Genomic DNA, 13,730 nt, shown 5'->3' on the forward strand with positions numbered 1-13,730 from the left:
GACAGAAGTTACACAAACATATAGCCTAGAACCTCTGGCTCTAGACTCTCTATGGGCTCTAAATGCTCACAGTAGAAGTATTGAGTTTTGGTAATAGATTCCCATTTCAGCAATGAAGTCCCCTATCTAAGGGGCCCCCAGCCCCCGGGCCACAGATCGGTATGGGTCTGTGACCTATTATGAGCTGGGCTGCACAACAGGAGGTGAACAAGGACAAGCAAAGCTTCACCTGTATTTATAGTTGCTCCCTATCACTGGCATTACTGCCTGAGCTCCACCACCTGTCAGATCAGCTGTGGCATTAGATTCTCATGGGAGCACGAACCCTATTGTGAACTGTGCATGCGAGGGATCTAGGCTGCGTGCTCCTTTTCAGAATCTAATGCCTCATGATCTGTCATTCTCTCCCATCACCTCCAGATGGGACCATATAGTTGCAGGAAAACAGGTTCAGGACTCCCATTGATTCTACATGATGATGAGTTATATAATTATTTCATTATATAGTACAATGTAATCATAATAGAAATAAAGTGCATAATACATATAATGCACTTGAATCATCCCAAAACCATCCCCCTCTCCAGTCCATAGAAAAATTGCCTTCCATGAAACTGGTCTCTGGTGCCAAACAGGTTGGGGACCACTGCTCTATCTTATGTAATACTTTGGTTACGCAAAGTTAATCTCAGGAAAGAAAATTAGACTGTACGTTTGCCAGATATGATTGGGTGCAGGAAAACCTAAACATGTGCCCCAAAGAAAAAGAAATATATAGGGATCCAGTTTCTAGAAACCAAAGAACACTATTTTGATGCAGGTAGACTATAGTTAAACAACAACCAAAAACAAACAAACAAAGAAAAGAAATAAAAAACCTATCTACCATTGAGACAAATGGCCACAGGAGTGATGCTAAGAGAATAAATGAAACATTCTAGCTTCATCTTGGGCAGTCCAGCCATAAGCAGTTGGGGCATGGCAGGAGCACGATTTCTGAACAACTATAGCTGAGATTATTAGCACTCACCCATATCCAAGTTCTCCCATGCTCTGGCAATTAGATGTGTCCATGTGACTGGATTCTGACTGACAGAATGTGGGACAGAATTGATATGAGTCACTTACAGCCTACCTCCTAAAACATGCTGTGTGATCTTCCATATCCTCACTCTCCTCGAGGAAGCTTAGAACTCTGAGATGATAGAGGCAAACAATAGAAGTTCATATTCCTGAGTTACTACTTGGAGAAGAATATGAATGAGAAATAAACTTTCATTGTGGTAAGCCACTGAAACTGGGCATTGTTGGTTATAGCAGCTAGTGTTACCTTTTACCACTCATTTACTTTTGTGGTGATTTAAACTCTACTTGGATTCCTGCTTGTAAATTCTTTTGTTCATATCATCACACTGCTTTTTTCTAAACTACAGCTTACAGACCCAATGAAGGAATGATGAACGACATGAACTGGTGTCCCACTGGACTTAAACTGATGTAGTTTACTTTCTAATGACACTCAGACTGGTACACTCTCATTTTAAAGGGCTCTTTGCCTTAGTGATTGTTAAGCTCCTTAAAGTCTCTTCCCTCCCTCTCTTCATTCAGTTCACCATCAACTCCCATCTGGGCCATGGAAATTAGTTTCTAGTTGGTGTTCCATTCTCCACACGATAGTCAGAATACATTCCTACCTAAAACCCCCAAATGGCTTACCCTGGTTTACCAGACTCTAAATCCTAGAACATGGCCTAAAAGGACCTCCACGATCTGGCTCCTGCAGGCTCCAAAATCATCTCTCTCTACTTTCCCTTTCAGTTATTGTGCTCCACCACGCTGGGCTTAATTCAGCCCCTTGAATGTAATGCATTTGTTCCCATCTCAAGACATTAGTACCTTTCTTCTCCAATGTCACCACCTATGAGGAGTCTTCCTTGGCTACTCCAGCTAAATTAGGGCCCTCAAAGACAATGCGCATCACATTATCATATTTTCTTCAGAGCATACATCAGTATCTAAAGCAATCTGTTACTTTCTTATGTCTGAATGTCCCACCTCACCCCATTGACAGCAAAATATAAGTTCTACACAACTTTGTCTTGTTCTCAGCTGTCAACCAACACTTAGACCAGTACCTGGTACATAGCACATCCTCAAAAGAATGTATGTTAACAGACTGATGAAAGCCATAAACACCCCTTCCCCAAATGCCTTCACTCACAAAATAGTTTGCATATTATTTCATAGGATTAGGAAACCCCTAAAAGCCTGCATGTACTGTCTAGGAATCCATGAGTCCTAAGTCAATGAACTTAAATATTAAATGGATAGATCAGAAAGCCAAGTTAGTTCAAATCAAATTTCAGCTAGAAGTTTGAGAATCTTTAGTCAGTATCCACATTTTCTAAATATTATTGATTTGCTGTATAATTGTTCCATATCATTAGAGTGGGGATACCACACTCTATTTTTGAATGGGGTATTAAAGTCCTCAGTTATTATTGTTGAATTATCTATTTCTCTTTACAATTCTGTCCATCTTCATTTTGTGTAATTTTGGGACTCTGCTGTTAGATGCATATATGTTTACAATTGTTACCTTTTCCAGAAAACCTTTTTATAGCTCTTCTATTATTATAAAATATCCCTAATGCAGGGAACTAGTATAGTCTTTGTCTAGCCCACTTAGTATAAATATTCATATTTTATACCTCATACTTCAAATTGTTTTCACACTTCAGTCACTGGAGTCTGAAAGAGCAAGTCACCTTCATTTGCCCTGTGTGATGAGGACAGACCAGCTCCCAGTCCAAGAACATCCCAGTTATCTACTCCATCCCCCATGTGTTCCAGCACTGCATGGCCCACAAACGTGCAGAATCCCAGGTACAAGAAATCACTGCCTGCCTCCCCACTAAGCAATTGCAGATGAGCTGGGCAGGGCTGGGAACTGCTGTCTCCCACCAAGATTTTAGCCTCACAACAACTTATGATGAGGTGTTTGTTTGGACTTAACAAACAAACAAAAGTAATCCTTTTGGCTTGCTCCTAGATGATGTCAACTATACTGAAAGACCAGCAGTTGTCAGCATGAACTCATGAGATCAGAGCTGGAGCTTTCAGATTATTTTCTGTAGAACCCTAAGGGTCTACAAAGATGTTCCACAAAGCTTGGATTCAAATTTAATTTTTAAATATATATATATATATATATTCATTTATTTTTAAATTGTAATAAAATCAGTATGTGCATTTAAATGTCGCATCAAATTGAAACACTCTAGAGACTGCATTAATTGTGTAACTACAAAAATTTGATTTTATACAAATCCTGGTATTAAAAGATCTAGTTTAATTAGACATCTTGTAACTGTATCAGTGATTACAGAGGTTGCAGCTCTGCAGTGGCTCTTTTTTTTTTCAAGCTTATACATGTCTACAATATATACAATTATTAAATTGACTGCATGAGTATTAAATATGTGTGAGTCAGAATTGTCTTGATCTGTGCAACCAAAAGAAAATAGAGAAACAAATTGGATACAGTAATTGTCATTCATAACCCTTGATGTCATATATTCTTTAGAACAGTACTATGATTTTCCTTTATTAACTTTTACTGTTATATTTGTGAATTTAGAAAATATAATTATGCTAATAAGGTATTGGAGTTATCTATTTTATACTCAACATCTAATCTCTGTTTTGACAAAGCCCAGTATTTACAGCTGTCTACCTCCAGTGTGACATGGGGATGAGGGGTTCGGGTATATTCATTGTATATTGCTTCACTATAAATTACTACAAACTTAGTAACTAAAAACAATATCCATTTATGATCTCATGGTTTCTATAGGTTAGAAGTCTGGGCACAGAGTAACTGGGTTCTCTGCTCAGTCTTGCAAGTGAAATCAAGGTTTTTTCTGGAACATGATGCCATCTCTGGCACATTGTCCTCTTCTAAGCCCATTCAGGCTATTGACAGAATTCAGTTTCCTATGACTTGCATTGGTTTTCTGTTGCTTCATGTAAGTAATCATTTAGTGGCTTAAAACAACACCCATTGATTAGTTCACAGTTCTACATCAGAACTGGGCATGGCGTGGCTGGATGCTTTCCTCAGTGTTGTACATGCTGAAATCTAGATGTCAGCCACACTACACTCCTCTCTGGAGTGTCTGGGAAAGAATCTGCTTCTACACTCACCAAAAGTGTTGGAAGAATTCAGTTCCTGTGGTAGCTAGCTGGCTGTCGAGGACTGCTCTCAGTTCCTACAGAACACTCTCAGATCCTTGCCATAGGACAATGACCCCTGCTATCTCCAAATCGAGGAGCTTAGAATCTCTCCAGTGTGCTAGGACAGAGTCTTATATAACGTAATCACCATTTGCCATATAACATAATCTAGACGAGGGAATGATTATCCTGTCGTATTCATCATATTCACAGGTTCCACCCCGACTCAAGGATAAGATATTATACAAGATACGCTTACCATGGGGTGGGAATCTTAGGGGCCACCTTAGAATTTTACAACCACAGGTGGCAAAGGGAGCCATCTCCTTAGCTCCAGAGTGAACCTTACTTTATACACGCCAATCAAGATGACCCCTTGGCAGTAATTTCTTTAAAGCTAACATGTGACCCAGATGTAGGCAATGAAACATAAAGTGATGTCTGCTGGGGAACTTCTGGGAAACATTCCTCCCTCATAAGATCAGACCACCCCAAGTCCAGCTGAAGGTTTTGCAGCTGAAATGGGATGCCTGGAACCACTGCTGCCATCTTGCTTCCAGCCTGAGGATACATGTGTCACACAGAGGAAGAAAGAACCAGGACAGAGCCATGTAGAAGTGTGACTGGAGCCCTGATGCTCCATGCTGAAGTTCATATCACCTCTGGACTTCCTGTTAGGTGAGATTTTTAATTCTCCTCATTATCCAAGCCAGCTTGAATCAGGGTTTTATTATTTGCAGCTCAAGCCATTCTGTGAATAAAGAACACTATATAAGTTTTCATTTATATTAAAAAAAAAAAAAAAGACTCCAGCTGCTAGAGAAAAGTTTTAAACTCATAGATCTACTGGATACAGTCATACAGACCTAGGATTCCAACTTAGCTTCCAACCTTAATGAGCTAAAATGTTAATATTTTATCTATAAGATCAGGAAAAGTAATTATTACCTTTATGGATCATTATAAGGATTCAATGAAGTTGCACACATGTAGCAAAAGATTTAAAGGGAAACACTAGACTTGTTTCAAACAGCTGATTATGACCTGGAATTAGGGAGGGAAGATGGAATGGGAGGAGAGAAAGTGGGGGATGTGTGTCATGGAGTAGAGAGAACAAGATAGGAGGTGAGCTCTGTCTGAGGAATTGGTGCTCTGGGCATGTCCCCCTCCTCGAACCCTGATTGGTATCTGAGCTTTAGGGAGGGCGGGGCTGCAAGCATATTGAAGTGTAGGACTTAAACACATACACACTTTGCACAGTGTGCGGTCAAATGGTAGGAGGTGGCAGGAACCACCATGGTAGAAGAAAAGCCCTTCTCAGAGGAAATTCTTTCTGTCTGGAAAGAAATAAAGACGCCAACGTTGTAGGAAGTACTCCTGAAATACTTTCTAGTGCTGAAACTAGACAGCAGGCTTTAAAGGAGCCAGAAGTGTCATTAAAGCAGCAATGGAGGCGGGCAAGGAGAGAGCGGGAAAACGTTCAGAGAAACTTGTAACTTTTAAAAAGGGTTTTCACATTCATTTTTGAGTTCACATTATGTGTCAGTCTGTAGGATGCCTTTATGGAGTTTACATGCTTACGCCTGCTAGATAGATGGGATTTTCCTTTCCTTTTGATTGATTAGCTAAGGCAGAAGGAGATAGCAGCTGTGATTATAGAGTACCTTTAGGAGGCCAAGTATTTGCCAGATCTTTCTATGAACTAAACAATCCCAAAGTCTCAGTGGATTACAATAAAGCAAACATTTATTTCTCTCATTGCAGGGTCTACTCTCCCAGTAAGCTGAGACATCTCAGCTTCGAACTTCAGATAAAGTTCATGCCTCCTCCACATGTCTTTTACCTTCCTTGGACCTATGGCTACTCAAGCCAAGTTCTTCTCATTAGGAATTGAAAGAGAGGTAAGCAGAAACACACAACACACAATGCCACTGAAGGTCTCAGCTCAGAACTGGCCCATTGCCACCTCTACCCACAATCCATGGACCAAAGCAAGTAATGTGGCCAAGCCCAACATCAATGGAGTGGGGAAAAATATTCTACCCACTCTAGTGGAAGATATTTCAAAGTCACATGACCAAAGATATGGATTTATAATTCATAAAGATGATGAGAATTATGACCAATAATTCAATCTACAACACCAGGTCTTAATGGGTGTACAGAAGGCACATTAAAAAGCCGGAGAAAGAGGAAGAATAAATGGAAGTAAAACGATGTTAAGGATAAAAAATTTTGCTCTCCTTCCCATTTTGCTTGGGTTTATATCAGCTATCACCCATCTTTCATATAAATGCACATCATTACTCACCTTAGTTAGAAACCTCTCTGTTCCTTAGAAGTCAGATGACCTTGGGCAAGTCGCCTAGCCTCAGGCCTCAATTTCCTCATCTATAAAATGGTGAACATAAAGACTGTCTTATAGGATTGCTGGGATAAATGCGATCATAAGTTATTAGCTTATAGAAATTGCTAATTAAATGATAGCTGTTGTTACACATCATCCTAGGCCCTTACTTTGATTTGGAATTTATGAATATGTTATATAACTGCTATGTTTCAGACACAGTGCTGGGAACACAAAATATATCTGTGATTGAAAACCTCACAAATCACTATCGCCCAAAATTACAAATAAATCATTGCCTTATAAGATATTAAATAGTGTATTGGAGATCTGAATAAGGTGTGACAGGCACACAAACAAGACAGGGAATTTACAGTGTCTGGAAAAGATGGAAAAGGTTTCACAAACAAGTTGAAAGTCAAGCTAGGAATTGAAGTTTGAATAGAGGTACCCTAGGCAGGGAAGGAGGAGGGGACATTCTAGAAAGCAGATGGCAAATGTGTAGCTGATGCCAGAATCAATTGGTAATATTACCTTAGGAACATCTATAAGAAAGTATGGCAGCTCTCCATGTTGATACTAAATTTGCCTTTGCCAGGAATGTGGTGGTAGACTGAGAGTGGCTGTACAATTCCCCGCTAAAGGGCACCATTGAAACAAACTTAATGTGGCTGGTACATCCCTTTTAGCCCCTTGAAACTTCTATTATTTTGGATACAAAGACTGTCATTTGTGAAAGTGGATATTACAAGACAAGAAGCTTGCAGAGTTTCAAACCAAAATAAATTCTTTCCCCCCTTAGAAGAACATTACATGGAACCACAGACTTACGGAACACATTGCTCTCCTGTGGGAAAACTGTCCTGTTAACTTTGCCACAATTTAACAAGACAGTCCTTTTCTGTTTCTTTTTTACTCTTATCCCATAATAAACCAGACAACCTAAATTAGAGTAGACAGTTCCCCTTCTTTTTTTTTTCACAGCTGTTGTTCTTCTCACTGACTCTGAACAGTGCACTTAATAATGCCTCCACTGGGAATTCCAAACAATAAAATATATGTCAATTGCCTTTTAGAAGGAAACACAGAAAGGAAACACTGATTCTTGTACATTCTTGTTCCTGCGAGTTAAAGAATATTTTCTATGTTGTTTCTTGCATTTCAAAGAGTGAACATTCCCTACACACACCTAGAAGAAGGTCTGAAAGGTGCTGTCAGAAAACATTCACTCGATTTCTTTTCCAGCAACAGTAACATTTTAATAATACCACCTCACATTTGCACAGTGCTTTGTGCAAGACAAAATGCATTTGCATTCATTGTCTATGTAGTTCACAATGTAATCTTGTAAAGAAACTAATAACCATTTTAGATATGAGCAAACTGGGTCTCTGAGATCAACATGTCACTCAAAACACAATAACTAGTAGTCACATCAGAATTTGAACACAGGTCTCAAACTTCTCCTCTACAAACTGGCAATAGTTAGAATACTCTGGGTCATCCATAAACTTAACACAGTTACAATGACTTAGTGCATACATTAACATCATGGATTGCAGAGACTCCAATCTGACCTGTACTAGCTCTATGTCCTAGAGACATTTATTCGTGTTCTGAGTCTGTTTCATCATCTATTGAGTTAGTTTTCAGGATTGCCATAACAAAGTACCACAAACTCCATACCTTAAACAATAGAAATATTTTTCCTCACAGCTCTGAAGGCTAGAAGCCCAAGATCAATGTGTCAGCAGGGTGGTTCCTTTTGAAGGTCTCATTTGCCCCACAGATGGCCATCTCCTCCACGGTCTTCCCTTCACCTTGTCTTCCTCTGTGTGTGTCTGAGTCTTAATCTCTTCTTATAAGAACACCAGTCATATTGGATTAGGGATCATATTGTTGACTTCATTTAACCTTAATTACCACTTTAAAGACCCCATCTCCAAACCACAGTCACATTGTGAGGTACTGGAGGTTAGGACTTTAACATATGAATTGGTGGGGACACAATTCAGCCTAGATCCTCTATAAAACGAGAAGACAGAAAGTTATTGTGCAAATGTCTCGGTGTGATAAATTCTGTTATTACTGTAACAAAGTACCATAAACTTCGTGGCTTAACACAAATTTTGATCTTAGAGTTCTATAGGTCAGAAGTCCAACATGGGTCCTGATAGGCTAAAATCAAGATGTCAGCAGGGATGCATTCCTTCCTGTAGGTCTAGGGAAGGATCCATTGCTTGCCCATTTGTTGGCAGAATTAAGCTCCTTGCAGTCATAGGACCAAGATCCCTGTTTTCCTGATGGCTGTCAATTGAAGGTCACTCCAATCGCTTCTCGGCCTTTTGGCTAAGATCAAGTGTGAAGGTCACTCCAGCTTCTAGAGGTCATAGCATTCCTTGGCTCCTATCGCCCTTCCTTTATCTTCAAAGTGAGCAACAAAGGGTTGAATCCTTATCACATCACATTTCCCTCATACCTCTTCTGAGATCACAAATCTCAGACACAAATGTGGTCTTCATAACCAGACAAGTTACATTTCTTAAGGAGATCTGTCCTGACCACCTATTTAATGCCGCTGTGGAACCTCCCTCCCTATCCCACTGTAGCCCTGATCTCCCTGACTCTGAGCTATTTTTTCCATAGCACTTCTCATCTTATATAATTTCTCATGTATTTATTATTGTCATTGACTGCCTCCCTCACCTAGAATGTCAGTTCCATAAGAGCAGGAAAGTTTTGTTCACTGAGGTATCCTATCCATCCTATCATATGATTCTTACCAGGCCCCTAAAGGGCTCTCGGCACAAATGTTCATTGTGGTGGGATTGGATACCTGGATGATCTAAGATCTCCTATCAGGATCAACCAATCTTTTTTTAGGGCCAGTCTCCTGCCAGGCTGGGTGCAGTGCTTGAATCTCAGCCTCCTGCCTCACTGGAGTTCCACCTGTTCTCCTGCCCCTCAGCCTCCCATTGGCTGGGGCTACACCACCTCGCTCAGCTAGTTTTGTATTTTCCCAAATGAGACAGGGTTTCACCCATTATTCAGCCGGGATAGTCTCGATCTCCTGACCTGTGATCCCTCCCGTCTCGGCCTCAAAGTGCTGGATTACAGGCTTGAGCCACGCTCCGACCTCAAGATCCTCAAATCTTAATCCCACATCTAGAGAGCCTTTTTGTTGCATGTGCGGCCTTGTATTCCTTATCCAGAGTTTGGGTCTGAGCGTGACCCAGGCCAGCTATTTCTGCCTACTACACAAGTGCTTGATAAAAGACAGCTATTCTCTCTTCAAAGATTAAAGATAATGTGCGGCCCAAAAGTAAGCTATTTGAATTGATTTAGTTGGTTTAACTAGGTGGTTCCAAATGGTGGACATTTGACAATGTCTGGAGACATTTTTGGTTGCCATAACTAGAGGAGAGAGGGTGACACTAATCCCTATTAGGTCAAGGCTAGGGATGTTACTAAATATCCCACAATGCACAACACACTCTCACAACAAACATCATTACCGCCAAAGTTGAGAAACCGATTTAATTGAACCTTGGGAAAAGTTAATTGATCTACATGGGAATCAACATTTTATTTTATCAAATGAACTTCTGTTGATGCCATAATCAAGTGGTATCTTATGATGCATGATAAGCATTTTTTTCATCAGTTGGAAAAAATATCTTGTGTGCTTGAGACATGGTATAAGTAGGTGGCTGTATTCCTTTTGAAATTTCAACCTGGTCTAAGAAATGAGAATGGACTTAAAGAAATGTATTCATTAATTCATTTACTGAAGATCTATCAAGGGTCAGACACTGTCCCAGGCATGCAGGATACATCAATGAACAAAACTTTCCTGCTCTTATGCAGCTGACATTCTAGAGGAGGGAGACAGTCAATGACAATAATAAATAAATGAGAAATTACATGAGATGAGAAGTGCTATGGAAAAAATAGCTCAGAGTCAGGAAGATCAGGGCTACAGTGGGATAGGGAGGGAGGTTCCACAGTAGCATTAAATAGATGGTCAGGACAGATCTCCTTAAGAAGTGTAACTTGTCTAGTTATGAAGACCACATTCCATCTCATTCTCTTAACCTTATTTGCAAATTATATTTGTGAGACATGAGCACTGAGATAGCCTTGCATTTCCATTCTCGTGGAGAAAAATCAAGTGGAAAAGAGAGGAACCCATCAATATCAACTCATCATAAACAAAAGCTCAGGTCTTGCAACTCAAACCCTTGAGTTGCAAAAATCACTTTTCTTTTCTCAAAGTTGCTCTGCCTTCTCACTGCACTTCAGTGTCAGGAACAAACAGGTGTTCAAGCATTAGGAAGCTCCAAGCTATGGAGTAAACTTCCTTCTCCCCCTTTCTCTCCCCACTCCAAAAAATTAAACAGATCCAAGGACAGGTCAAGTGTGCTGTAAGCATCGTGTTTGCTGAAACCATCTAATGTGCATTATGCTGACTGCATTATATTTGTCATTTAAGTAAGGTGAAAAATGAAAAACAGTTGGTTTAGTGCTTGTACATACCTTCAATTCCCTTTTTTTAAAAAAACTATGAGATGCTAGAGAAAATAATTCAAAATACAATTTAAAACAATCCCTTTATATATATAAATAGGTCTATGCCATCAATTCTAATTTCTACCTTTGAAATCAAAATGACTAGTGACTGCCTAAAAAATAGCTAAGTCCTAAATTGCAGTATGTTTTGAATTTTGAGAGTTTGTATCCCTCCATAATTTTGTAATTAATCTTTCGAGGTCTGGTCTCAAACATTTGGTCCTGAAATATTTTGAGAAGCACCACCATGTATTCTTCTAATATAAAAGAAAAATTCAATTTAGAAGACAATAGGCTTCCCTGCTATTAGCTGTATCTGATGATGATCATGCTATGAAAATTCTAGTCAGCAAGTTGAAACTTGTTGTTGTTGCATTTGCTGTTAAACAAATCAAGGAAACAAATCAATGTTTTCCAAATACAGCCCTGGGGGAGAACCGTAGCAGGAGGAGAAATGGTGCTCTCAGTCATCTAGGGAGTCTGCACCACAGAGTCAGAGCAAACATTTAAAAATTAACTTTCCCAAACATCCTTTTATGGCCCATTTTGAAAATATTTCTGGTTACATATTATCCTGCAGTTTGGCTATTTTTTTAAACTCTCCCTGTCCAAATTCATTCCAGTGGGAGCTGCCTGTTGGCAGTGTAGGCCTGTGATTAACTCACTGTGTATAATTCATTTAACAGCATAATGTGCTTTTGCAAGTGCTGCCGCAGCACAAAAAGAAACTGCCAACATTAGCATTCCCGGGTCATGCAACCTGCCCCACTAGGCCTAGTCATTTAGAACAGACCCCTCCAATAAACTTTCTCACACCCTGTGTTACACTGAGGATGCTATCGACTGCTACCCAAATCTCTCTGGGAGGCAGCTACCCACACCTCTTCTTTAACAACAGGAGATGGCTTCCAGCTTTGCAATAACCTCACCCTCTACTGCCTTGCCACTCAATGCAAGGTCCCTGAACCAACAACATTAGAAATACCTGGGACCTTATTTGAATCACAGAATCTCAGGCCCCTCACCAGACCTATTGCATTAGTTCATTTGCATTGCTATAAAGGAATACCTGAGGCTGGGTAATTTATAAAGAAAAGAGGTTTATTTTGGCTCACAGTTCTGCAGGCTGTACAAGCATAGCACCAACATCTGCTGTGGGCCTCAGGAAGCTTACAGTCATGGCAGAGGGCAAAGTGGGAGCCAGGGTATCACATGGTGAGAGAGGGAGCAAGAGACAGAGGAGGAAGTTCCAGTCTCTTTTAAAACAACCAGACCTCACATGAACTCACAGAGCGAGAACACACTCATTCTCTCAAGGAGGGCACCAAGCCATTCATGAGGGGATCCACTCCCATGACCTGAACACCTCCCACTAAGCTCTACCTCCAACATTGGAGGTCACATTTTTACATGAGATTTAGAGTGGACAAAACATCCAAACCATATCATCTAGGAATCGGATCCTGCATTTTAACAAGATCCCCCAGGTATGCATATTAAAGTGCAAGAAGCTCACTTTAATAAAGTGGACAGCAATTGTTCAGCCTTCCCAGCATCCCCTCCTACTTTTTAAAATCCCAGCCACCCAGTTCTCCTTTAGGAAACTACTCTTCTCCAACCTCAGGCTACAGGATTCAAATGTTCCTGACTGCCTGCTCCTGGACGGCCACATAAAAGCCTTCCTCACACTGGCCTCTGTGATTGATCAGGAAGCCCATGCACTCTAAAAGCCATGAGTGTTAGAAAGCCTGCCTATGATTAGAGACCCTCCTAAGATGGGCTACAAGCTCCGGTTAATTATTTTACTTTTCCTATCACTGGCCTTGTGGTTCCTGAGAACTCTGTGTTGTGAGTGCTCTTTAGTTTTATAAGACATAGCCATCCTTAGCCATTATCGCCAGCAACATAATCGCTCCACAAGGTTCTCAGCCTCCTTCCCCAAAACCCCTCTCCACATACTTTGTGTTAGTTGGATTAGGGTTGTTACAGTTAGGCAAGTTAGATGTTCTTCTAACTTCTGTCCATGCGCTAGGGCCATGGTCTGGAATCCCAAGTGAATAGGCATCCTGCCACTAATCTCCTGATTTATATCTCATGCATGATGAGTCACCCCAAACACACATACACAGCCCAGTGCATCTGTCATGGATTCCTCTCAGGCCGGAGAGGCTCTCAGGTATATCAGCAGCTGGACCTAGGGGAAGAACACCAAGTCTGCAACACACACTGAAGATCTTCTTGGGTTCAACCAAATATTCAGATCCACAAAACTGCCACAGGATACACTCAGCATCCATCTATTATATTATGGACAAAAACCAGAGCTTGTCAAAAGTGCGGCTTCAGGAATTCTGTTTCTATAGAAGTCCTTGTAGCAGTCTAGCAGCTGAAGTGCAAGGAGATGAGACACACAGTAGGTAGATACAGGATCCACTCTGGCCTAAAAGCTGCCAACCCATAGGATCCATAGCTTCCAACGTTCCTGAAAGGTAGATGCTCAGGTAAGAGTCACAGTTCTTAGGGGAGTCTAAAGCATAGCTTCTCTATATAGTATTTATAGTTTATTTATAGCCCTCCC

The sequence above is a fragment of the Papio anubis genome, chromosome 2 (assembly GCF_008728515.1).
Source record: "Papio anubis isolate 15944 chromosome 2, Panubis1.0, whole genome shotgun sequence".
Taxonomy (NCBI): Eukaryota; Metazoa; Chordata; class Mammalia; order Primates; family Cercopithecidae; genus Papio; species Papio anubis.